Raw genomic sequence first — 26,337 nt, 5'->3', positions numbered from 1 at the left:
AAATCCAATGTAACAGGTAGCTCTCTATGTGCCTGTATTTTATCCAAGACACTATGCTCATGAATCTTGAGGGCTGGAAGTATAGCTCAGTTGTAGGGCACCTGCCATCCAAACACGCTTGGGACATGCTTGCTTTTCAAATCAGTATGTAATTCAGAATTTTCTTACACATTACAATTTTATATGTGAAATGTGTATTTCCTGCAGAATGGTGCAAACTGCAGTTACAAACCCTCTGTGGTGCCGTGAGTCTCCAGGCAGTACTGCAAAAGGATAGCCACACAGTGCTCTGGTCATCTTTTCATGTCACATGACCAGAGTCCTTCAATTGTATGCCTTACAGAGGATTGGACTTAAGTTCTCTGTGTCTTACCATGTTACTCAGGTCATTTAATCTCTGAGCTTCAGTTTCCTCTTCTACAATGATATTTGTTCTTTGTCTTTCACTGATAAATTAGGAACTAATATGAAGACAAATATTCATAAATTATAAAATCTCGTTCATATGTATATAGATTTGAGGTAGGAATCTGTAATTTCAGGGACAGTCATAGAATTTTGCCAGATGATTCTTAACCATTGACATCCTTTCTGTAATTAAATGTATATAGTAAGCACTTCTGTGCATACAAACTCTCATTTACCATATATTACACATACATAGAGTGTTTCATGGCTATATAAAGCAAAACCGAGGATACTGTGTAAGTTTTAAAAGCATTTCCCATGAACAGTCTAAGTTTGGTATTTGCACAATTATGTTGATGTATTGGGAATATATTTTAGCCAAACCTTATAAATTTCAGTTTACTAAAGTTCAGATTGTGTAGAAACCTAGATAATAGTAGATAGAAAACAACTTTCAACTATTACCTTGCTATGACTGGGTTTCCCGTAGACCATATTACTGCATTTTCTTATCAGATCTGAACACCAGCAAATAATGAAAACAACACTGGAAGTTAAGATTGAACTTAGAGGGGTTGGGGATTTAGCTCAGTGGTAGAGCGCTTGCCTAGGAAGCGCAAGGCCCTGGGTTCGGTCCCCAGCTCCGAAAAAAAAAAAAGGAAAAAAAAAAAGATTGAACTTAGAAGTTGTAAGGAAAATTTGAGACAGTTTTCATAGATTTTCTCTAACTGGTTATAAAATCAAAGCGTTTTTCTACTCAAACGTTGCACGCTAGAGTCTGCATTTAAGTTACTGTGTGTCAAGGAGTTGTGGTAAGTTCATTGGTATGCAGTTGGTAACACTTTCTAGGACAAAGGATGCAAGTGGAATGGTTTATAAACAGACACCATCGAATGGGACAGGGGAATCTAGAATAAAACGACTTCACACTTTAATATTGCTTCTCAGAACCTTTTGTAAAAGCTTAAACTACATTGAAAATACACACACACACACACACACACACACACACACATGTAAATAGCACGATGAATGTAAAGTACTTGCAAATGTAATAAGTATGAAATCTTATTTCACACTCATTATTATTATTCTACCTGTGGATTGCATACATGTCTGTGCCTTCAGAGGGCATTGGATTCCCTGGAACTGGATGGACAAATGGTTGTGAGCTCAATGTGGGTCCTGTCCTTTGAACTTAGGTCCTTCGTAAGAGCAGCAAATCCTCTTAACTACTGAGCCACCTCTCCTGATCCATTTCGCCATATTTTAAAAATAAATAACAGAGAGACTTGAAACCTCAGATATCACCTCCCGTTTCCTGAGACACCTGCTGACCGCTTCCATGCAAATGTTTCTGCATGTTTCTGCATGTTTGTGCTGCGTGAATATGGTCGGCAAGACCACTCTGCACATGATGAAGCCATATAAGTCCAGTATCTCACACACTGTGCTGAGCATTAAGTATTTCAAATTTCTTTTATTTTCAAATTTTGATATATCTGGACATAGAGCACAAAGTGTTTTGGGTTCAGGAACAGTTCAAGCATGGACTGTGTTTATATGTCTGCTATTCCTTAATCAGATAACCTGAAGATAGTATTGTTTTGGTTTGTTTTTTGTTGTTTCCTTGTTTCAATATGCCTAGATTTTGACTTTAGCCTTATGTGAAGCCATCATCAGGTATGGAAGTAACAATTTGTGGACTCACATTTTCAGAATTGGAAGCATTTTAGATTTGGGGTTTTCAGATTAAGGAGTGCTTAATCTGCCTTTTATTATCTGCACCATTTCCACCTTGCCTTTTCCGGAGTCTTTGCTTTTTGTGTTTATATAGTCTGTTTATTATGTCTGTGATTTTTTCATTATTTAACGTGTTTTAGTCAATGTTTTATTTCTGTGATGACACACCATGACCAAGGTGGCTCTTATACAGGAAAACATTTCATTAAGGGCTTGCTTACTGCTGGAGAGGGGTAGTGCATTATCATCCCAGCAGAGAGCATGGCAGGAGGCAGCTGTGTGGCTGGAGAAGTGACCAGCAGGCATGAGGGAGGTGTGGGGGAGGTGAGGTGGGGAGGTGAGGTGTGGGGGAGGGGTGGGGTGGGGAGGTGTGTTAGCTTTAAAATTATTCCTTTAGGGCCAGTGAGACGACTTAGTGGCTTATAAAGCACTGGCCATGAGTCCTGATGACTTGAGTAGTCAGGGCAGAAAGACAGTTGACTCCTGAAAGTTGTTCTCTGACCTCCAGTACAGACACACACTCACTCACACCTACAGAACACACAAACACACACACACACACACACACACACACACACACAGAGGCACACACTTAAATATTAAAATTGCTCACTTAAAGTTACTAATGTTTAGTGTATGATGCTTGCACACCCACACTTGAGGCCTTCACACAACTAATTACGCTTTTTTATGTTTTGTCTTTTAAAACTTTATTATTCAAGTGAGTAGACAAAAACTTAATGGCTTGAAACAATGATTTCATTATATCTTATGGTTTCTCTGTATTAGGAATTCGAAGCCAGCCTTGTAAGGCTGTCCTGTGTCTGTTCTACAGAGCTCAGATTTGGGATTTGACAGTTGTGTCACGCGGTTGATGTTGGTTATGATTAGGCTTCATCTGGGCTCAGAGCCAAAAATCCTATGTGAGTCAAAGGCCACGCTGAACAGAATTGATGGTAATAAACACGTAGGGTTTTTTTCCTTGTGTATAATGGGAAAGCTCCTTAAATTCATCATTCTTGACTGCTAATGCTGTCAAGTTGCTTTTCTTATCCCTAGTCCTGTTCACCTCCTTTCTGATTATCTAACTTAGATAAGGGTTTAGGTCAGCATGATATAGAGTCCAATCTGTTCTTTCTTGAGGAATAATACAATTTTTACTCACTAATATGATCAGTGTTTGAAAAATGTAGAACACAGACTTGTCCTTGAATTCTTCCAATAGAATGAACCCAGTCATAAGATATTGATAGTGTTTTAATGTTTTCATGGACCTGATTACCAGAGCAGTTGAGTTTTGTCACTGTTACTGAGCTTGCTTTGAATCTGCCCTATCTTTATGTCTTTTTGCTTCCCTTTTCTCTTTAAATGAGAAATAAATCCAAAAGAATGAAAGAGAGAAAAGAAGGAATAAAAAGAACATATGGAACAGAAAATATCTAGAAAGATGGTAGAGTGAGCCCAACTGCATCCGTAGTCACGTAGAATATAAATGTCCTAGCACTGCCAGTTAAGAGGAAATTGATTCTCATCTTGGATGAATACAAGACATAACTTTATGCTGTCAAAAGAGAAACCCATTAAAAATATATAAGTAGACTAATAGTAAAAGGACTGAAAGATATGCTCCTCAAATATTAGTAACATGAAACTGGAGTGGCTATATTAATTTCAGACAAAGTAGATATCTGAATATTGTAAGAGAATACAGGTATTAATGAAACAAAACTATCAGAAAAATTTAAGAAATAACACATATGCCTTTAAAAAGTATATAAAATGACCAAAACTGTCTTAGTAAATTCAAAGTCTGATATAGAATATCTAAGAAAATAGAAGTAAACCAAGTTATTTCAGGATATAAAACCCTCATTACATGAATGACCACTGAGTAAACTGGGGTGGGAGTTATGTCTGCTAGAGCTGTGCATGTGACAAGGCTCTGTGTTCAGTTCCCAGCCCTGAGAGAAAAGTCACACTAGCAAGGCTGTGCAGGTTACTCTACTATAACTAAAATGAACACCACTGATTTGTACCTCCGTTTACTCTTCTCTTGTTGAGTACATTATCCAAAGTAGTTATAGGGAGTACTGCTTGAGTCTTTTTCTCCCAAAGCTCTCTAGTTCATAAAAGCAATTTGGTTCCAACAGTGTAAATCATTTCCAACAGTATCCAAGTTTGGGTCTCAGGCTGCTCCCATTCCAGATGTGGGCCACAGTGAACCTTCTTTGCCATTTGCATTTAAACCTGGATGACTACCGTTGCAGGGTCCTAAGACCCTCATATTCAGTTATTTGATAGATGGACATTGGCTTTGGAAAGTGCTACCGATATTGCCATTTATTTTAACAAAGCTAAATGAGCACCTGGATGGAGAGATACATAGGGCATGATCCAAAGGGTCCCCAGCATGGAGTCAGGGTGGGACACCTCCTCCTTTTGGTTTTTAAATGCGTGGTAATTGGTTAAATTATGAACTCCCATTCCAGTCCCACGCCCATTTCCTGCTGTTGGTCTTTGTAGAGACCAATCACATCATGAAGCTGCCTAGCACTTCCACTAGTCATCTCTCCAGAAAGACTAGTCATATAGCCTTGAGGTGGTGGCACATGCCTTACCTTAAATCCTAGTACTCAGGAGGCCAAAGTAGTCTCTGTGAGATGGAAGCAAGCCTGCTCTATAGAGGGACTTCTAGGACAGCCAGAGATACATGGAGAAACCCTGTATAGAGTAACCAAAAGACTAGTCATCTCAAGATCACAAAAGAAGATAGGTTTTAGGGGTTTTAGAACCTATGACTTAGAAACAGAATGGAGGCCAAAGACGTCTGCTAGTAAACTTGCTGTGGATCCTGTTCCTCCAGATTCCTTCAACTCGAAGGCCCTCTTCTGCCAGGGTCCCTTGTTTTATTGCAGGCTCTGAACTCCATCCACATCAACATAGTTCTTACCACTAACTATCCAGGGAGTCTGATGAAAGAGAACAAACTGGCTTTCCCATTAGTGGGTTTGTTTTTGTTTGCTTGCTTTGATTCTAGGGATGGAATCCAAGCCTTGGGCATAGAAGGCAAGCACCCCACCACTGAAAGAAAAGGAAAACAAATTGATAAAAAGAATATTCTAGCTGGGCTTGGTGATAAATCCGCATAATTTAGTGGTTGGAGGCAGGAAGATTATGAGTTTGAGTCAAGCCAGTTCTATCATAAGACCTTGTCTCCAAAATGGAAAAAAGAACCCAGTAGAAAGCCCTGGCAGCATAAGTTAGTGACTCGGCGTCTGAAGAACTCACGGCATCTTGCTGGGTCACGTCGTGTCGCTTCAGCTAGGGAAAGGGAGATTCAGCCAGGTGCTGGAGGTGCAAGGCAGGGTTTAAAGGTTTCTGGAAGATGCTGCTTTTCGCCGAGGCAGCAGAGGGATGAGGGAGAGGCGAGAGGAAGATAGAATATTCTGGGCTATAGATGGAAGGAAAATGTCAGTAGAGGCAAGGGGTCACTTTCTCCTCAGGGATATATATGGTAGATTTTCAAATTGAATACACTCTACTTTTTTTTTCTCCTTTTTTCTATGTAGTGTAATCTCATTAAAAATACTGTAATAAAACTGTCAGTTTTGAAGAGTAAAATTGATTTTTAAGGAAGAGGATTCTAAGTTTTAAACCAAGGAAGAGTCTGTTTTTCACACCTTTTTGTTACAGCACAGAGGGAAGTAGTGACAAGATCTTGTATACTCGATGGTGTACACAGGCTTCCTAACCATAGAGCGTCTGTCTGTGTTACAGTGTATCGAGCTAACATTTATATTACGGTAGACAAGTAGAAACATCTGCCAAGTGGACTGACTGCTAATAGTGGTTACCTTTAAAATATGTATATATATTTTAAATATATATATATATATATATATATATATATATATATATATGTAGAAAAAAAATAGTATGACAGGCCGGGCATGGTGACATATGCCGTTGGCAGGTGGAGGTCTGTGAATTTGAGGGGCAGCCTGGTCTACAAAGCAAATTCAGGATAGCCAGGGAAACCATGTCTCAAAAAACAAAAAAGAAAAGAAAAAATAAGTATGACAATAAAGCAGTTGGAAAAGTTAAATCATTTTTAAAATTTGAAACCAAGAAGTACATTTTTGTGATTGTATTTTTTTAAATCCTATCTCCTTCAGTTCTAAATTGACATGTTTGTGGTTCAATGAAGCAATAATTATAGTGCTTAGGGTGCTGAGGCAGGAGAATCATTTGGTATAGTGGCATGAGCTGATTTATAGTCATAGCACTTGGGGTGCTGAGGCAGGAAGATCATCATGAGTTTTGAGATCAAGCTTGGCTAAATAGTGATTAGAGACTAGCCTGGACTACATAGTGAGGGCATGGTCTTCAGAAGGAAAACAAAGTAAAATAACAAATACTACATTACATCTGCTTGTGCTATTTGCTGGTTGGTGAGCAGGATAATGAAACCAGCCTTCCTGTACTTTTGTAGACTTTTTTTGTAGTGTCTTAGTGACACAACAGGAAACTAGAGCACAGTCTGTACATGTGGCAGTGTGTGGTGTGGCAGTGTGTGGCGATCCCTTCAACTTTCAGAAACAACCAGTTTCGTTTTTGTAAGTCCCCTCTCACTTATTTCAGAAACTGAAGAACCCCAGCTTTCCTGTTCATTTAATTTAAGAGCAGTTTGAAAACAGCAGTCAATAGGCTTGTTTATTTCATTTCCTTATGGTTAGACTGGGAATGAGGTTATATGATTTAACATGTAATGTGTCTGTATCACAGATGGTATACCAAACAAATACATGCTGGAATTAGAGGTCAAGACATAGTAGGGCATGTGTGCGTGTATATAGTGTTGCATGTGTGTGTCCGTGTGTCCGTATGTGTGAGCGAGTGTGTAGGGATGGCTCAGTGAGAGCACTGAGAAACACTTCCGTTCAATTGTGAGAACCAGTGTTTGCTCCCAGCACTCATACCAGGTACTCACAGCTGCCTATAATTCCAGCTTCAAGGGATCTAATTCTCTTTTGACCTCCTTGGGCACCTACACACGGGGCATCAGTCACAAAGACACACAGCCATGAATAAAATAAAAGTTAATCTTTAAGAAAAAGATAGGGTTTTTAGCCAGGTATGATGCTGCTTGTCTGTAAAGAAGCAGTTGAGAGATGGAGGTAGGGGACTGATGTGAGGGGAGGAGGCCAGCCTGGGCTACATACATAGCAAGACCCGGTCTAGCAAAGATTAGTTTGTTATGGGGAAGATGATATTAGTGTTACTGAGTAAATCTCTTGGTAGATTAGACACAGAAATAGGGGGACCTTGTAGAAACCCATGTGTAAGGAAAACCACTTGCTTATTTCCTATGAGAGCAGTGAATCTAAAATGAGACCCACTAACGTTTAGATATTCATCTGACTAAAAGTGTCAACCTGTCACTATCTATCCCTTTCTGTCAGCAAATCCAATCATATCATTTTAATTTCAAATCTTACAATCAGCTAGGAAACTCAGAAATCCTCCTCAGAAATCACAGAACTTTAAACTCACTAGTCTGCATGAAGAACTGAAGAAGCTTAATTTGTGTAGCTGACAGTTAACTTTACATAAATGAGATAATTTCCAGTATTTAGTTTATCTAGGAGGCAGGTTTGTTGTCAGCCTTTGTTAAGTGAGGATAAATAAGTGATATGCTATTGTTTCTCAATCTCTAACCTATTGATTTTGATAGATTTTCATGTGATGCAAACTTTTAATATCTATTTTTTCCTGACAGTTTGAAATTTTTGTTGCCTTTCTATAAACATCATTAACAGGACAATGTGCAAGAGAATTTGCCAGAAGCAACATGTTTCTTTTGGTGGGGAGTAGTGTTGCTTGTAAAATTATAAAAAATGCTGTCTTTTACCTGCACTAGGTCCGGCACCGCAGTGCCCCAAGATAACTGGTAGATACCTTCATCTCAGTCAGCAAAGCCTCTCACCCACTAAGCTTCATCCCATATCACACTGCCAATGGCTTCTCTCTGAGCCTGGCAACAATCTTTCTACCCATCTAGTTCCCAAGGCAGGTTACCACCATGACAGAAATATACATACCAAATCTGTGGCGGCCTAGTGTCTCCAGCTGCCACATACATACTCTCTTGAACTTAAATCGCCACATGAAAGAACACATAACACAATAACCTCTGATTCAGTTGATAAAATATAATTACCCACCTAGACATACAAAGCCATGTACACATCCATCCCTTAAGAACATTCATAACGACCTGTAATTGTGCAGAGAGGAATCTTAACATCTGCCTCCATGGTCTGTCGGCTGCTCCTCCCTCCTTGCTACAGTCTCCTCCTCTCCCTAAAACTTTTTCTCCTGCCCATCCTTCCTTCTCGTTCACTGACAGGCTCCGTTCTATCTCATACCTGCCTTCACCTGCATAATGACATCATCCCAATAGATACAGTAATATGAAGTTAACACTGAAGGTCATACAACAGTGTGAATTACAGCACTCCCGAATCACACTTTGAACTGATTAAAGGGTGAATTTGCTTTTTTGAGGCAGGGTTTCTCTGTAGAACAGCTTGGCTGTCCGGAACTCCCTTTGTAGTCAGGCTGGCCTCAAAATCTCAGAGATCCACCTGCCTCTGCCTCTGCCTCTGCCTCTGCCTCCTGAGTGCTGAGTGTGGCTGACTACCACACCTTGAAAAGATGAATATTTATTTCAATAAAAAGCATCATGACTTTAAAAATACTGGGTAGTTCAGCTCTCATCCTTGATTTATAGTGATGGGCACCATAGCCGAAGCATGTCCTTCTGGCTGCTAAAGTGCTCAAGCATTGGACCATTGATTCCCTGACAGAGTTAAAGCATCTACAGATTTAGTCAAATACATGTTGTATCTTGTGCTTTTAAGATGTTTGTCCTGTCCCCACAGTAAACATCGCCATTAAACATTAAAGTGCAAGCTGCACTGAGAGCTGTGTCTTTGCATTGATTATGGAACCTAGAAAGGCACATGCTGGTCACCAGGACATAATACTGTGACATCGTCTTTGCTGCCAACGCTATTTTGTCCTCATTGTATTTTCTCTCAACTTCTTCACTTCTCTTTTTATTTTGTATATTGTGCACCTTTGTAAATTGCCTCCTATCTGATAGCCCAGGGCAAAGTATAAAGACACACTAAGGGCAAGCGGCTCTATAGTTACAAGGACAGAGTTGTAAGTGGGAATTTGAGTAATGTACCTAAATTAACTTTATACTAATATGTAAGTAGTGATCTTTTCTTTTTTTATAAAGATTTATTCATTTATTATATATAAGTACACTGTAGCTGTCTTCAGACACACCAGAAGAGGGCATCGGATCTCTTCACAGATGGTTGTGAGCCACCATGTGGTTGCTGGGAATCGAACTCAGGACCTCTGGAAAAGCAGTCGGGTGCTCTTAACTGCTGAGCCATCTCTCCAGCCCCGATCATTTTTGTAATTTCCAAATTTTAACAGTTTTTAGAGTCAAGAGAACTCAGAGGAAGGGAGCTTAAATGATGGAGACCTGCGTGCGTGACTGATAGACAAATGACTTGCTCTTTGACTATTTGCTGAATTACAGAATCGGGGGACGAGGAAAATCGAAATGCCACAGTGGGTCAGTAAGAGGAGGACAACAGGAAAGGTGAGGAGCTGCTCGTGTCTCCTAACCGCTGGCATCAGTCCTTGTCTAGTGCGCATCCTGTTTAAATCTTACTGTATGTAACCAAGCAAAAGCCTTGCGTGGCATTATTTTTATTCCCCACAGTTGCATTTGGACCACTTAGAAGGACATTGTTGTCGTATCATGGGATACATCATTACAGAAACTTTTCAACATGACGGCTTCTATTACAAAATAATATCTCCAAAGAAATTTTAATTTAGTTATCTATATGTGGTATATTCTCCCCGGATTCTCGGTAGTTCTCAGATGCCTTTTCACTAGCAGCCAGGACAGCTTCGTCTAGTCATTAGGTGCTTATTAATAATTAACACTGTGTCTGTAGATTTGCATCATCATCTTCCTCAGCAGACAGATGTGCTGTCCTGGTTCGCTACATGCGGGCATTGATACCTTCTCCTTTTGTAGGTTACAGTCCCCCGTGTGCCCCTTCCTGGGAGACTCTCAGAGGTTCGCTTCTGCTGCTGCCTCTTGGACCTCTTCTGCTTTCTTACCATGTGCATGCCTTTGTCCTGCTAATGATTCCAGGAGAGACAGTGTGGTGGGTACCATAAAATTTGCCTTGCTGAATCCAGCTCTCCAGTGCTTTACCTCCAGTGTTGTTTTAAAGCATGTTTATCCTGCTGCCTTTCCTGTAACTCTTTATTATTTAGCTTTGTGAATACCAAGCCCTTGATTTCTGACGACTGCCCCAGCATCACTTTGGGAGCTGTGAGACTTCTCTAGTGCTCCGCCTCTTCTTGCTGGGCACTGTAATCTACTTAGTTCCTGTTCCTTTCCTCCTGAGCACCTATTGAGCCCCGTGCGAGCCTCATAGCTGCTTAAATTGTTCTGTACCATGCACCCTTCATCGTGTCTTTCAGAGACCACATCCCAGTTCACCAACAGCTGTGATAGTTCTGTAAGAGACATTTTCTTGACCCCTACTTAGTCTGTGTTTTGCTTTTCCTGTCCATCCCTGACTTCGAGGTTGTTCTTTACCGTGGTCAGAATGATTCTGAAAGGGAAATAAAGCCTGGTTCAGCACTCATAGTCAGACATACCATGTGCCTTTCAGTGTCTGTGGGCGTCTGTCCAGTCTATTTATTGTTGCTTTCCAGGCCTTCTGTGATCTCTGCTTCCTTTGTCTACATGGTTCCAACTTAGTCTGTATCAGCCCCAAGCCTTCTGGTATTTTATTTTATTTTAATTAATTTAATTTAATTTAATTTACTATTCTGCGTCATACTTACGCGGTAAACTCTGTAAGGCAGAGACTTGTGTTGTCCCTGCTACAGATCTAGCAGTGTTACATAGATAGTATCACAGCCAGGCATGATGGTGCATGCCTGTAATCCCAGCACTCTGAAGGGCTGTGAGGTTCGTGAAGTGGAAACTTTTAAGGGTTCTTTGGAATGTCGGTCGGATGGTGTTTTGCTGGGGCAAACACTTGAAGGGACGTTTTTGTTAAAGTGGACACAGGTGAAAGGCTAAGGCTGATTCATGAAGGAATGTTTTGCTGAAGCAGACACAGGAGAAAGGTTGTTCTGCTAAAGCAGGCACGAGAAAGGACACGTGATGAAGGATTCTTTGCTAACCACACGCACACATTGGTCCACCTTACATTGTGTAGATGAGCTGCATTTGTCTGGACTGTGGACTCAGGCTGATTGGATGCACGTGCAGAGACAAGGCTCAAGCTGAGGCAAGGCACGTGGAGGACACATGATGTTTGGAGGGTATAAATAGGACTCCATAGAGTGAGTGACAAAGAGCTTGGCTTGCTGTTACAGCTACCTGTGCAAAGCTTGTGGGTCTTGAGTTCCCTAAGAGAGGCACAGCAGAGAACTCCTGGTGTTCCTGTTGATCCCTCCTGCTGACTTGAGCCTAGGCTGAGGCCTGGCTGTCTCTGCTAGGTCCTTTCACTGCTGTGCTAACTCAACTCTACCGAACTGGTCTGCTAGTGTATCCGTGAAGTATTTGTGAATGAATCGAGCCACCGCTCCCAGCCTGTGAACTGCTCATTTCCAGACAACACAGTGGGGAGTTGCTCCAAAGAATCTTTCTAAACAGGTCCACTTTACCCATACCCTTTCTCGTCCACTACCTCTGGAGGGTGGTGGGCTACAAGGGAGGTTAAAGCACTTAAGAACCATCATTAAAAATAAGGTTTGAAAAAATTAAGGTTACACTTTGACCCTTATAGTGCAAATGTTTGCCTCAAAACAAAAACTAAGAAACACCCAGAAATATTTATTACATCCAAGAAAAAGCATTATTGGATTAATGGTTCAAGGAGCCAATGGATGAATTAGAGAATCGTTTTAATGCATAAATTAGAAGGCTGTCAGAGTGTGCTTTCAGTTGCTTTGATGAACACCAGGACCAAAAGCAAGTTGAGGAGGAAGACTTTATGTTACAATTCCAGGGAATCGGGTGGGACCTGGAGACAGCACCTGAAGTAGAGCCATGGAGGAGTGCTGCTTACTGGCTTGCTTCCCATGGCTTGCACACTTCGCTTTCTTACACAAAGACCACCTGCCCTTGCATGGCGCTGCTCAGCTCGGACTCAGTCTACGAACTTCCTCATGAGTCATGAAAATGCACCACAGACTTGTCTGTGGAACAGCTCCTCTGCTGATGTCCCGCGTCTATGTAACATTGACGAAAAACTAACCAGTGTAATGGTTTTAAGGTTGGTTTGTGATTTACATCCTCATTTTCATACTTACTAAAATTTTTGTTGCAACATAAACATTAACTTTATTATGGTAGCCATTTAAATGTGTTTTAAGTAGCTTTAAGCATAGTCCTGACCCTCACCAGGGCATTTGTCATATTCTCAGCTGAAACTCTGTACCCATCAAACACATCCAGCTGTTTAATTTCCACATCTATGAATTTGACCATCACAGTACGTTTGTCTTTTGTGATTGGCTTATTTCACTGATGATTGTTATTGTCATTGTTAAGGCTCACCTGTATATTTGAGGTTGTTTTTAAGTAGTATGTTTCATCCAGTACATAGCTATTAATTTTATTTATGTCCCACACCCTTCTCTTTCATGTCGGTATCTCAAAATATTTTATAATTTCAAATAACTAAATTTCACCATTTCCCTGTGAAGCAGTAATTACAGTATAGTAAACGGAAGTCCTGATAGATCACCTGAGTACATCATGGACATGTCACGTGTAAGGACCAGACTTACATATTCCTTGTCAAGCAGAATTCTTTTTTTTTTTTTTTTTTGGGTTCTTTTTTTCGGAGCTGGGGACCAAACCCAGGGCCTTGCGCTTCCTAGGTAAGCGCTCTACCACTGAGCTAAATCCCCAGCCCCGTCAAGCAGAATTCTTATATAGCATAACATCATTCTAAACTCCTAAGTGGGGAAGAAAAAAAACCCAAGCCTACAGAAATAATAATTGTTTAATATTCCTAATTAATCATAACTAAATTATTTTAATAGAAAAGGTGACTGAAGTACCTTCAGCCTAGTTCAGCTTAGTTCTAAGTGTATATTTCTTTGGACTATTATGTTGGATAATTGCCCTGTTAGTCTTCCTAGCCAGCCTCTGAAATGGACTTTTTGTTTAGGTTAGAATAGAATAGTATCATTTCATTTTCTTTGCTGTGGCACATAACATTTTGTAAGAACTGAGAGCATATGTGTGCCTTGTTGCTGGCTTTTTCAGATTAGGGCCTCTTTTTATTGTTATTGCTAAGGCTTTGAGATCTGGGGGCCTGTGCACGGGAGACAGCTCCTGAGCTCACCTCCAGGTGGAGGTCTCATAACGAGAAAATGACATTTTGACTCTGCATTTGTTGATGGGACTGCAACAGGCTTGATTTGATAGGAACGAACTGATTTTCTCTATTTAGATAATGGGACTTCAGTTAAAGTAGTTCCTGACTGTAAAGTTCCGGTATTGCTAAAAATTGAATTCACAGAGAACCAGCCATTTTTTTATAGAGATGATGGTATAGCAGAAACAGCATTTGCTTATTCTCAAGTGAGACGGCGGACGTCTGTTACTTCACCAAGAGATTGGCTCACATTTGAAGTAATCTCCGGAATGTTTCAGCACCAGTCGTCAGTGCTACCACCTCCTTCCTCTTGCCTGTCCATTTGCCTCAGAAGTGGGACTGTGAAAAGTGAGCTGAGGTGTTTGGGAAGTGCTAGTTTGGGGTGAAAGAATAAAGTGGTAAAGTCTGGGAGGACAGGTAGTGTAGATACAACTTGTAATGAAAAGTTTACCAAGTTCAGTCGACAATTTGTTGCCACATGGGTTCTAGCCAAAAGCGTTGTACATCTACCCAGGGCAACTGTATTCTAGAGAGGTTTTGATCACATACATTTCAAGAGACTGCAGTGTGTGTGTGTGTGTGTGTGTGTGTGTGTGTGTGTGTGTGTGTGTGTGTCTTTCCAGAAAGGAGAGTAAGAGATTATTTGACACAGTTTACAATTTGAGGAAAGACCCAAGGTAAAGACTTAAAACAAGTTACTTAGTTTGAAGAACTGGCCAAGAAAAGTCACCTGTGTTGTTCTCTACTTCACTTGTGGAACCAGACCTGTTTCCCACGCTGAGCCATTCTTTAACTCTGGACATCAGCTAAATGCCTGGCAGTTTAGTTCAGTTTGGACACAAGCTTCACATCACATAAGTTAAGGACTCAGTGTAGTTGACATTATTTAATCTCAAATCGGGGTTTTTACCCTGCCTTTGATCATTCAGTTCTCAGACAAAAGACACACAACTTTGATTTTTATGATTAGCATTAATCAGCACTAGAGCTGGGCAGATACCTAGCTTCTATGCTATTAGAATCTATTTCCCATCAATAATCCCATTTGTAACCTGCCATGTTCTGTCTGGGCTGCTCTTAACTCCAGGTGGCCATGATTTTATGATTCGCCTACCTCGAGGCAACTTCCTCCTCTCCCCACTTTCTTTCCCCTCTTTGGTCTCCCCACGCCCCAAGCCAGGGAACCAGAGTGCCCCATCTATCTTTTTCAGCTATTGGCTGAAGGCATCAGTATTCACCAGTCAGGGTTAACTTGGGGAGCAAGGTTATAGCAGCAGTCACTTGGATGTGTCATTTGGGTTCCTGCAGATTCTCTCAACCCTGGGGCAGGCAGACCTTGGGGGCAGTATTTAGCATTACAATACAAGCAGAAGACCAAGCCTCAACAAGTATTACAACAGTGCCCCATCTTGAGATGGGGAATTCTGATCAATAACCTGTAAATTAGGACTTTTCCTATGGCTTACCCATTTATTAGAAGTGTTCATAGAACTCAAAAAATGTCTTACTTACATTTATTAGCTTTTTAGAACAATATTTATGTATGTGCACCTCTCTCTCTCTCTCTCTCTCTCTCTCTCTCTGTGTGTGTGTGTGTGTGTGTGTGAGAGAGAGAGAGAGAGAGAGAGAGAGTGTGTGTGTGTGTGTGTGTGTGTGTGTGTGTGTGTGTGTGTGTGTGTGAAGAGGCCAGAAGAGAGTGTTGAGTCCCCTGGAGCTGGAGTTAGAGTTACAGGTTGTCGTGAGTCACCCCCTGTGGGTGCTGGGACTCTGAAGACCAGCAGCTCCTAACTGTTGAGCTATCTCACTGGTCTGTTTGCCAGTTTTTATAAAGATCATTTTAACTGTGCAGAAAGACAGCCAAATGAGGAGTATAGCACAGTGTCTGGTGCATGTCTGAAAGGGTCTGAGCGTCTGTTTCCCTGGAGTAGGGTGAGCTACTCTCCTGATAACTTACTTAGAAGTGTATCAAATCATGGACATCATGGTTAGTAATCCTTGTAGCACTTAATCTCTAGTATCCACATCCCACTCCCTGAGATTTTGGGGAGCTAAAAGTGCCAACTCTTATTATTTGTTCTTTCTGGTGACAGGCCCCATTCCCAGGCTACGTGGAGTGCTCTACCCCAGCCCCAATTAGTATAAACCCAAGTATTATTAACAGAGGCTTGTAGTGAGCAAGCGGCAATGGAAATTTTAAGAATTTTGAGATTTCCATGCTAAGAATGGGGATCAATAGCAAGTGTATTTTTTATTTTATCAGTGAGAGTTGGAATCTTGATAATGCATTTTTTAATGTTTGTAAATAGATTGTATTTGTGCTCGCTTTTCACCGTTGGTATTGTTTACTACTGAAGGAAATTTTCTTATGAAAAAATAGTCTTAAAAAACCTTACTGTCTTTTGGTTTGTGCTTTGACAATATTGGAGGGCATTAAATAAGATTATCATTTGATTTATTTCTATACATTTCATGGGAGGGGACAGAATCACCTTCTAGCTTTATGAACAGTTCCAATCAGTAAACTGCTAATGATTTCCTAGGGACCAATATTGAACAAGAGGTCTACTTATCCTGTTAGACAAGCCCACTGAGGTCACCAAAGCTGTAGAGTACCCAACAAATAAGACCTGTGATATTGATGTTCTTGCTTTTGTTGATAAGGAGTTGCTAACTGTCAGAATAAAGATTGATGGCTTAGAGCTAATGAGATGGCTTTGCAGTTCCCAGCACACACAGCAGCTGACAACCCTCTGGAACTCCATTTCTAGGGTATCCGCCACCCTCTGCTGGCCTGTATAGATGCTTTAGTTCATGGAGTCAGCCACTGCCAATCTTCAGGCTGCTCCTTTACGGTTTCATTTGGTATAGCAAGGATTTGTTTGCAGCAGCAGGAATCATTGGAACGTTGCCTTTGAACATTAAAAAGAAAGCACATTTGACTTTTACCCTACCTTGACCTGCCATTCAAACTAACATCAAGAAGTACCCAGTAAGTTCTTGTCCTGTGTGCAGGCCTGGAATCGGAGCCATACTTCCGCAATCTGGCTATCTCCCTTCGTTTTCTATTTTGGATGTGTTAATGGTTCTGTTTGTTTGTTTTGTAAATTAGGAAGGCAGCTCCAACACTTTAAATAAGGCCCCAACCCCCACTCAGCAGATGCTCAGTATTAAAGTGTAGACACTAGAAACTAGAGGCTTTCCAGTCAGACTGCCAAGCACCATCCGACTCTGGACCAGTTCAGCCAATCAAATGCACTGTTGACTTGTCTCTTTGACTCCTGTCACTGCCAGGGAGCCATCAGAACCTCTGGTTCCGAGTGCAGCTTGCTTCGTAAATTACTCTTTGTTCAAGTAAAAACATTTATTGTGGCTGAAGTTAAGTATTCCTCCTCTTTTTTTAAACAGATGTCTTTTGCAGAGATTAGCAAATAACGTTTGGCCTGGGTTCCACCATAGTGTCTGCACAGCTCAAGAAATGGTCTGCTGTTTGCCTGCTGCGTTGCTTTTCTCTTAATTGGTGCTATTTTAACACAGCAGAACTTAGAGCTCACTGTTCGCACGGCTTCTGTTGATGCTCTCTCTATTTTATTTATGTTTGGTATTGGAATTGAATGTGGAGTCTCCACCCCATCTTATGAGTAAGTCTAGCACTGACTTCCACTGACACTCTACCGCAGTATCTTCTATTTTATGTCTGTTTCACACTGAGATGGCAGGCTTTCTTCTTATGTACGATGCTAATTGCTTAGTTAAAACTCTGCCTTAAAAAAACAAAACAAAACAAAAAAAAAACCTCTGCCTTAAGTGGGTGTGGTGGGAAGTTCTAAGTCCCAGCCCTTGGAAGGCAGAGGCAAGAGGATGGCTGAGCTTAAGGCTAGCCTGTGGTACATAGGGTACTCTGTCTCTATTAATCAGAAATACAACACTAACAAAAAATGCTCAACTTTCCTTGCTTTTAAAGCTGCCTACTTTCTTTCTCATATTACACAGGAAAACAAATCATTTCTAGCAAACAAGGTTCCAATGGCCAAGACTATTAAAATGGTTAATAAACTGCACTTCATTGTTTTCTATGTTCTGTTGAGATTTTTGTCCTTAGCATTGCATAGAGAGGCAAAAGAATTACAGCAAATTTACATAGCTGAACACAGTAAAGCAAATTGAAACTTAAGTGCACGGCAACAGTGTTGCAACCTGGAAGGTTTTAAAACTCAGTTCACCTGGGAATGGTGGCAGACTTCTGTAGTCCATACACAGGAAAATCACTTGAACCCAAGCCTTTACAGTTTAGCAACACAGTGTGATCTCATCCTCAAAATTAAACCAAACAACCACGAAGAGCCTCCTTTCTCCAAAACTGAAGAATAAAGGCCATTTCCCTTTATAAACACTGTTTTACATGATGGGTTCCCTTGTATAATAAACACTGTCTCCCAAAGGTGAACTTGATTATTGTTTGAAGATAAGATGGTTCTTATGGGGGACTGGAGAGATGGCCCAAAGTTGAGTACTTGTTCTTGCATAGTTCCCAGTACCCAACATGTAGTTCATAACTGCCCCAGACTACAGTTCTACAGTTCTTACCTCAGTGGGCAAGGGACATGCCCATAGTATATATGCATACACACACACACACACACACACACACACACACACACACACACACACACACAATAAAAAAATAAAACTTAAAAAGAGATAGTTCCTTTTCTCCCAATTTGGGACTGTTTTACTGAAATGAACATATCATACCCCACAGAATGGAGAGGGCTTATACCCTTCTTTGTTAATAATAGAGAAATTTGCTGAGTGGTGGAGGCAGAGGCAGGTGCAACTCTTGTGAGTTTGAGGCCAGCCTGCTGTACAGAGTGAGTTCTAGGGTAGCCAGGACTTAACCTTTATTAGTTTTGGGGAGTGAACTCAGTGCCTTGCCTTTATTAAGCATATATTGAGACCTGCCCATATTCCCTAGGTGAAATAACACTTGATGTGTTTAAGAGCATTATTTTAACTCGGTATTGGCATGGTATTAATATTCAGAAATGCATAATTGTAGGGCTGTGGTCAAAGCTCAGTAAATAAAGCTCTCACCTTGAGTACACAAGACCCTGGGTTCTATCCAGACTACCGTAAAGAAAAAACATGCACTGTTGTACTATTTGAAATAGTGACACATAATTTAATATTTCAACTTTGCATAAAGCTTCTTTGCGTAGAACTGAACAAATCACATTACCAGTAGTTTCCTCAGGATTGGGGGTTTCTACTTAAAAATGTTTATTTATCATGTGTATATGTGTTCCTTATCTGTCTGTGTACCGCATTAGTGCAGTATCCTGAGAGGTCTCTATTACATAGGTCAAATCCTCGGATGAATGCTGAGGGGCCTAATGAACAAAACGGACTTTGCCACTAGGCTCTCCAGTGTCCCTACCTGTTAGAGAGTATAGATGGTATCACACCCCCTCCCTGAGGCCCTTCCCCATACATACAGCCATTTTGACTGCCCCTTTTGACCTTCCTTGGCCACTGCACCTGGCTCCCCTATCTCCCCTCCCGCCCTTCTCATGTGACTCAGGGTCATGTCCGCCTGGACTCTCCTGGATGTCCCTGCCTCTGGCTGTGCTCTCTCACATATCTACAACAGTTGCCTGCAATATCCACAGTGTATGCCTACAGTGTGGTACTGGGGGTCTAGTATTAACAAAAAATAAAAGGAATAAAGGAGGCTTATGATTTTTTTAAAGTTAGACTTATTTAAAGTTAGGCTTATCCATAATCCAAGTTTGCAATGCTTGAAACACATTAAACACATGTGATTTTTGAAATTATTTTTCCTATGTACATCTTGGAAATAATTATTTATATCAGTTCAAGGATTCAAACCCAAACTTTTTACATGTCAGGCACATATACTACACAGAGGTATATCTTCAGACATGGTTTTTGTTACTATGTAGGTGCCTCTTTAAAAAACTGTACAACACAAGATAAAAACCCCTATTTTTTGACTATTTAATGGTCTATAACTACTGCTTTTCATGATTATAGGTGCCTTCAATATTTATTTCTATGTTTAGCTGGCTCGTGAATAAAGTAAGTAGATATTACTTCTCCCAGTTTTTCCAGTAGACATAACTATTCTTACTTTGTAATATGGAAAGTTACAGAGCATTGTCAAGCACAAGTTAAAGCCGCATACTAAAGTGCGTTATCTACGAAAGGCCTGGTCAGGGAGGTGGCTCAGCGCGGACGTGTGCTCGCTGCCAAAGCTAACGTCAGATTCAGTCTCTGGATGGCGCTCTGATTCGGGGCAGAGTGAGAGTAAAAATGAAGGCAGTACATACTAATCTCTTGAAAAATGTTCATTAGAGAATGACTAACAGTTGTTGTCTCACATCTTAGGTGAGAAACATTGCTATGTGCTTTCTGAGGTTTGGTAGAGTTGAAGGATGTCTGTTATAATAGTGCCTCGTAGAAAAATGATACATAACCAGTATGTTCGTTGAATTATATTTTCATAAAATAAAACATTACTTTTTATTTGTATAACTTGAATACATTTCCTAGTTTTGATGTGATTTTAAGCAGTTATCTGTTGCTTATAAAACCCACTTGAAGTTTTATGAGAAGTTTTATGTTTGTCTGGTTTTATTCTCTGGAGTCATTTCAGTTCTGCAGTTTTCCCCCTCATGCAAGTCCCTGCTAAGTCATGTGTAAAAAATGCCATGACTGAACTTAATTTTTGATGCTTTCTGAAAAGCTTAGGGTTTTAGTAAAGCATGTATTTTAGCATAGTCTTGTAAAATAAAAAATGGAGCATTTACTTTTATTTTTTATCCAGTTATGAATAGTCTTTCAATCTATTTACACAACTTTTATTACCTCTTCAGAATTGCAGAGTTTTATAGAAAGTGTATTTATTCCAGAACTAACTCTCTTGCTATCTATTGTATTGATTAGAGGGAGAGTGTAGTGTTTCCATGATCCGGAGACAGGTATCTGTGTCCCTAACACCGGAGGATAGAGAGGAATAACTAACACCTGCTTGCTCTATTCATCACCTGAAAGTCCTTTCAAGTAGTAGTCACTTTTCCCCCTCTATTTGAGAGGCACAGTGTTCCTGAAGGCTCCTTTGGGTCCAGATGATACTGTAATGGTCTTCATCCGTGTGGCCTCTTGTGGCCTGCTTTGCTGGTATGAGGTAGTTTAGAGGGAAGTGTTTTCAGGCTCCGCTTCCCTGACACTGCCCTATCATTTGAAGCTCCTCAGTACACTCTCCCTTCAAAATGGCTTCTCACTTATCTTTGCAGTCTGTTTCATGTTTGCTTTGAGTCAGTGAGCCTGTGATACCCCTTCTTTGTGTCTCATGAGTCTTATAAGAATCCCTCAAATTTTGCTGGATATTCTGTTTTTTCTCCATTTACCTTAGTGAACCCATCTGCACTCTTAATTTGAACTAAATTTTATATAATTTATTTTCAAATCTTGGATTATTTTCTTTAAAAATTTTAAATAAACTTTATTGTATATAAAAATAAAACTTAGAAGGAAATAAAAATATCACACACCAAAATTAACCAGACTCAAAGTCTAGACAAGTTAATGAGCTTAAAGTATTGAAATGGAAGCTATGAAGTTTCCCCTTGAGTTTTACACATTCACTGTCATACATTATTTTAACTTTTACCTGCTTGAGGGAACAGCTCCACTTGAATGAATGGTAGTAACACGAATCTTTCTGGTTTTCAAAACAAAGTCCCCATGCTCTCCCACTACCTGTTTATTTCATTCTGTAACTTAGAACTTTATGGTCTTTGCTGCCTTGTTAATTGAACATGAATTCCTCTCATCTGCACGGGGAGAGGGCTCAGTGGATGATGCTTCTGCTGTGTAAACATGAAGACCAGGAGCTGTTGTAGTCACCCATAATCTCAGAGCACCTACAGTGTGATGTGTGATTCGAGGTGGAGATAGGAGGACCCCTGTCCATAGTAGCAAACGAGGAGGAGGGAATCCTGCCTCACACAAGGTGGGGAGCAAGGGCCTGACACTCCATGTGATACCTGAGGTCTCCCGATCTATACCGTCACTGTAGATGTGTGAGCACACACACACACACACACACACACACACACACACAGACACACACACACACATACAGAGACACACAGACACATACACACAGACACACACACACACACACACACACACTCATACAAGTATAGATTTTTAACAAAAAAAAAATCTATCTTGGGTTTTCAGTTCCTTGTGTACGTTTTAAACCTTAGGTCTCCAGACTCACTACCCTGCTGCAGTTCCCTACCTTGGTAGGCTTATTGTTTGTATTTGCTTGCTAGAATGAAAGCGTTTCGGATGCTTCCTGCAGTGACTTTGAAAAGTGTTCATCAGGCTGCTCTGGCTCATTCTGTTAAGGAGGCAGTAGCAATCCCAAGTGTTTTCCTTTACCTCTGTAGCTCTGTAGATGAAGGCGCCATCCTAGATGTAGGAAGGCCGCCCCACAACTCCTTGCTCTCTCACTTAGCAGCTGACAACCGAGTGTCCGCCCGCCGGGTTCCATCTACAGGAGCAGTGCTCATGGGATCCTTCCTCGGGAACTTAGTGCTAACTGTGTGGTGGGCTGGCTATCAAGGTGGCATTTGTTTTGTATTTTGTTGTTTTGTTTTATGTAATGTTCACAACTGTTTTGCCTGCATGTATGTCGGTGTACCACATGTATGCCTGGTGCCCACAAAGGCCATGACAGCTCCCTTCTGCACCAGGACAATTCTCATGTCCTGGTGCAAGCTTCTCCTGAGTGTATAATGAAGATTATTCACCTTCTGTTTTTTTTGGGAAAGGATTATTATGAGGATTTGTTAAAGCAACACGTGAAAGCTATTAACCTTAAAACACTGACAGTGTGTTGTTTTTTTTTAATACTAAAGCATTTAAGAGATGTCTTAGATAAAGCCTTGTTAATGAAGAAGTTTCTAGAAGGTCAGATTTCTGGGGGATAAACTGCAAGTCATTAATAGCTTAGGAAGTGGCTTAATGTACAGTTTCCCCTGGGTTCACGGCTTACACTGGATCTGTCCTGGTGATACTTTTAATCTTTGATAAGGATTAGTGTGTAGCAATTTCTCCTGTTTTCAGTAAATGACAGTTTGACTGTGGGTTGGGCTACTAATCATAGAGGAAGTGTTTAGAATCAGTCCCTCTTTGTGATATATTTAAGACACAGCCATTTTTTTCTTGATGAATATTGAAAACAAACAAGGCCTGTAAACTGCATGTCCTATAGGTGATTGTGTAGTAAATGGTGTTGCCGACTGTGAGCAAAGCCCACCCTGCCCACTGTAAGCGTCAGGTGCTTTGTTCCCGCCTGTGTCTCGCCAGCTGTGTGTTTCCTTCACTTTAAGTTAGTTCTCATAGACTAAAGACAAGTTCTAAGGAAATGGCTTCTGAAATAACTCGAGTGATTCAGCTGATTGCCAACTCTGTGTTTCTGTTGCAGGTTTCCCAACAGTGATGTCACAAGATTGACCACACTGACACAGTAAGACCCGTGACAGTTGAGCTTCTAAGTCCATTGTTTCTCTGAGGATAAGAACGGAGTTAGGAGATATTTATCAGTAAACTGCCATAGTCTCTGCACAAGCCCCTCGAATGTTTACATTCTGTGACTCATGTCCTATCTCTAGGCATTTCAATACTTGTCAAATGCCTTAAAGGACTTTAGAATAGTATAAGATCAAAATTTAACTTATAACTAAAATTATTACATGCATAGTTCACTGTGAATCATACTGTCATCTTTTTCACACACACACACACACACACACACACAAAAACATAAAACAAAACCAAAACAAAAAAAAAAAACTGGAACAACAAAAAAGTATCTTTATGAGTGACAAAGGAGTGAGTAAGTGTTGAGTAAATTACTTGTTGTTGGACCTCCTTTTGGTGCACTCCCTTAACTCAGCATAGAAGCAGTGGTGAGCAGAGGGATTAAGACAAAGCCATGTGCAGGTGATCTTAGTAGTTACGTTCAGAATTTCTCTTGGAAATTGTTTTAGGTTTGCTGCTTTGTGCTGACTAGAGAAGTTTTATTTTTCCCTGAAGGCTTTCTGATTGTTTTGTCCCACAGTTGCTTAAGGAAGCATTACTACTTTCTCTTAAATACTCCCTTTCCTCTTTTCCCTCCCTCCCTCCCCCTTCCCTTTCCTTCTTGAATCATCTTCACTTTTGTTGTGGTATGATGAAATCCTGGCCTCACACATATCAGGCAAGTGCTGGATCACCAGGCTGTGTCTAAAGGGTTTTTTGTTTTGTTTTGTTTGTAATCAGAATTTTATTGACCTAATTGAATATTTTACAACAACATACTAAAGTGTTTCTATGGGAGCTTTCTATGCAGCATGTCCTGCTTTGTAATCAAGTTAAAATTATTAAGTAGCTAATTGCAGTTGTTCTAAATCCAAGAATTTCAGGAAGAGGCGATGCTCATGTTGTCAGATACTAAGCAAAAATAAGACCTATTTCTTTGAGCTTAAGTGGCTGCTGTTACAAACTTTACTTTGTGACAATGGCCAGGCTGTGAGTCTCTTCACACCCTCCAGTCAGAAGATTGAACTGCAGTACTGACTTTGGGGACCACTAAGCCTGGATCAAGTAAGGTGATGATTTATTCAAGACTTAGGAGCCAAGGATCCAGTCAGCAATACATGAAGTATCAGGAGATGAATAGGAGTAAAGCTGTGGACTTTACATTGCAAAGTTAAGGCTACAGGCAATATTTCTATGTTCTATAGCATAAAAATATTTTAGCAATTTTTAGAGGAAATTACACTTGCTATTCTTTTCCTCTATACTACAAACCCACACAGGTAATAGAACTGTTTCACTGGTGTTTGTTTGTTTGTTCATTTGTTTTGGTGGGGAACATTGTCAATTCCATCAAAACTTGTGCGTGATTCTAAGTTCAGTCTTGTTAAAAGTATTTCCCTACTAGAACTCATTTAGTGACTTCCTGTTCTTATTAGTTCCTATTCATATTCTAATTGGATATCCTCATTGGCTCCTGAATACATCATAAGATTCATGGATAATAACTTAATCTTGTATCCCATATAAATTACATATAGTACATCACACATATTTTATACCATTCTTATATCATTATTTTTACATAGAATAAAAAGTACTTTGGTGCAAGCAGAACTCCTCCTAAAGCTCTGTATATTCAGTCGTCGCTCTGAGGTCTTTGCTAATCATCCTAATTGAAAGTGATTCTCTCTTCCTAACAGTTTGGTAACACTTAATTTTTATTAGTTCTGTTTAACTGATCATTGACTCTTATATTTTGGCTTGATTTTGAATACATAAACCTTTCTACTGTACTCAGCAAGTGTTTGTTGGTAGTCCTAAACATATTGGTAGCTAAATTACTCAGTAGCTTTAGTTTCTCCTGTATTAAAATTGAATGAGGATTTTAGCACGTGTAATTAATTAAACAGGCTACATAGGCAGGAGAATAGTTTTAGATTGATGTTGAGTACAAGTAATGAAATCACTGTGTGCTACTTTGCAACTTTATGCCTTGGTACAGTCAACTATGAAGTGATGCATTGTGTCTATTTGAAAGAATTATACTAATATTTAAATAGAATGTCTTACTTTTCTTGCTTGTTACTTGTATTAAATGTGGCTTGCTCCTTTATAGACTACTCAGAGGCATGAAATCAACTATAAAGACCTCCTAAACATCAAAATGTATGATATTCACAGTCTATTGTAGCCCTTGCATGTTTGTTTCCATAGGTTTCCACCTTCTATGTATATTTGTGTATTTCCCTGTATATGTATGTCTACATGTGTGTTGAGGTGCATGTGTAGAAGCCAGAAGGCAACCTTGGTATTATCCCTCAGGAGCCATTCACAGTGGTTTTTTTGAGACAGGGTGGGTCACCAAGGCCTGAGGGTCTTATATTAGGTTAGGCTGGCTAGACAGTGAGTCCCAGGGGTCTGTCTGCCTTGTTTCCATCTCCTCAGCACTGGAATTACAAGTGTGGCTACCATACCCACCTTTTTACATGGGTTCTGGGGATCAAACTCAGGTCCTCATACTTGAACAGCAAGCCCTTTACAAGCCAGTCTGATCTCTTAGTCTCCATATGAGTCTATAACATACATAAGTTTATCAGAGTCACGTACATCTCAGCCTTCCTGATACGTTAATTTCTAGCAAGGAGGCATTCAATTAGAGCTACTGATGTGATATCCTTTTATTTGGAGAGGCAATCATACTTGACTAGAATATTAACCTTTAGGTCAGAATGAAGTTGAGAACAGTTCTGCCTGGACCTTGGAATATTAATAGAGTTGAAGGGGTAGAAATATGTACAGAATTTAGGAGCATGGACGTGGGTCAGAAATGGCTGTATTTCCCCCCTATGGTTTATGTAATAGTTGTAGTCTGTGCTAATTACTTTAAGATTTAGGTTTTCTTCCCAAAGAATTCTACTTAGATCTCAGGAGTGTAAGAAGAAATAATGTTCCCAAAGCACTTAGCACAGAGGACAGCACATACTAACTTCTTTTGACTCTCATATACATTATCTGCAGTTACTCGCCTAAGATATCAATTATCTGGTTTTGTTTTGTTCTGATA

At 40.2% G+C, this 26,337-nt stretch overlaps 1 protein-coding gene across 42 annotated transcripts in view; it reads left to right on the top strand.

The window, feature by feature from the left end:
* Positions 1-26,337, top strand: part of Baz2b (bromodomain adjacent to zinc finger domain, 2B) — a 241,564-nt gene that overhangs the window by 53,586 nt on the left and 161,641 nt on the right. For 29 of the 42 annotated variants that reach the window (XM_063284041.1, XM_063284024.1, XM_063284046.1 and 26 more), the window contains one exon: positions 23,179-23,220. The exons of 11 other annotated variants lie outside the window; for them this stretch is intronic. The gene's annotated coding sequence lies outside the window, so the exon portion shown is untranslated. Of the gene's footprint in view, positions 1-9,772; positions 9,836-23,178; positions 23,221-26,337 lie in introns of all 42 variants that reach the window. 2 more of the 42 variants (XM_063284021.1, XM_063284002.1) reach the window with 1 other exon arrangement.

This window comes from Rattus norvegicus, chromosome 3, assembly GCF_036323735.1.
Source record: "Rattus norvegicus strain BN/NHsdMcwi chromosome 3, GRCr8, whole genome shotgun sequence".
NCBI lineage: Eukaryota > Metazoa > Chordata > Mammalia > Rodentia > Muridae > Rattus > Rattus norvegicus.
The sequence above is the reverse complement of the archived record's forward strand: the minus strand, read 5'-3'. Positions and strand labels throughout refer to the sequence as shown.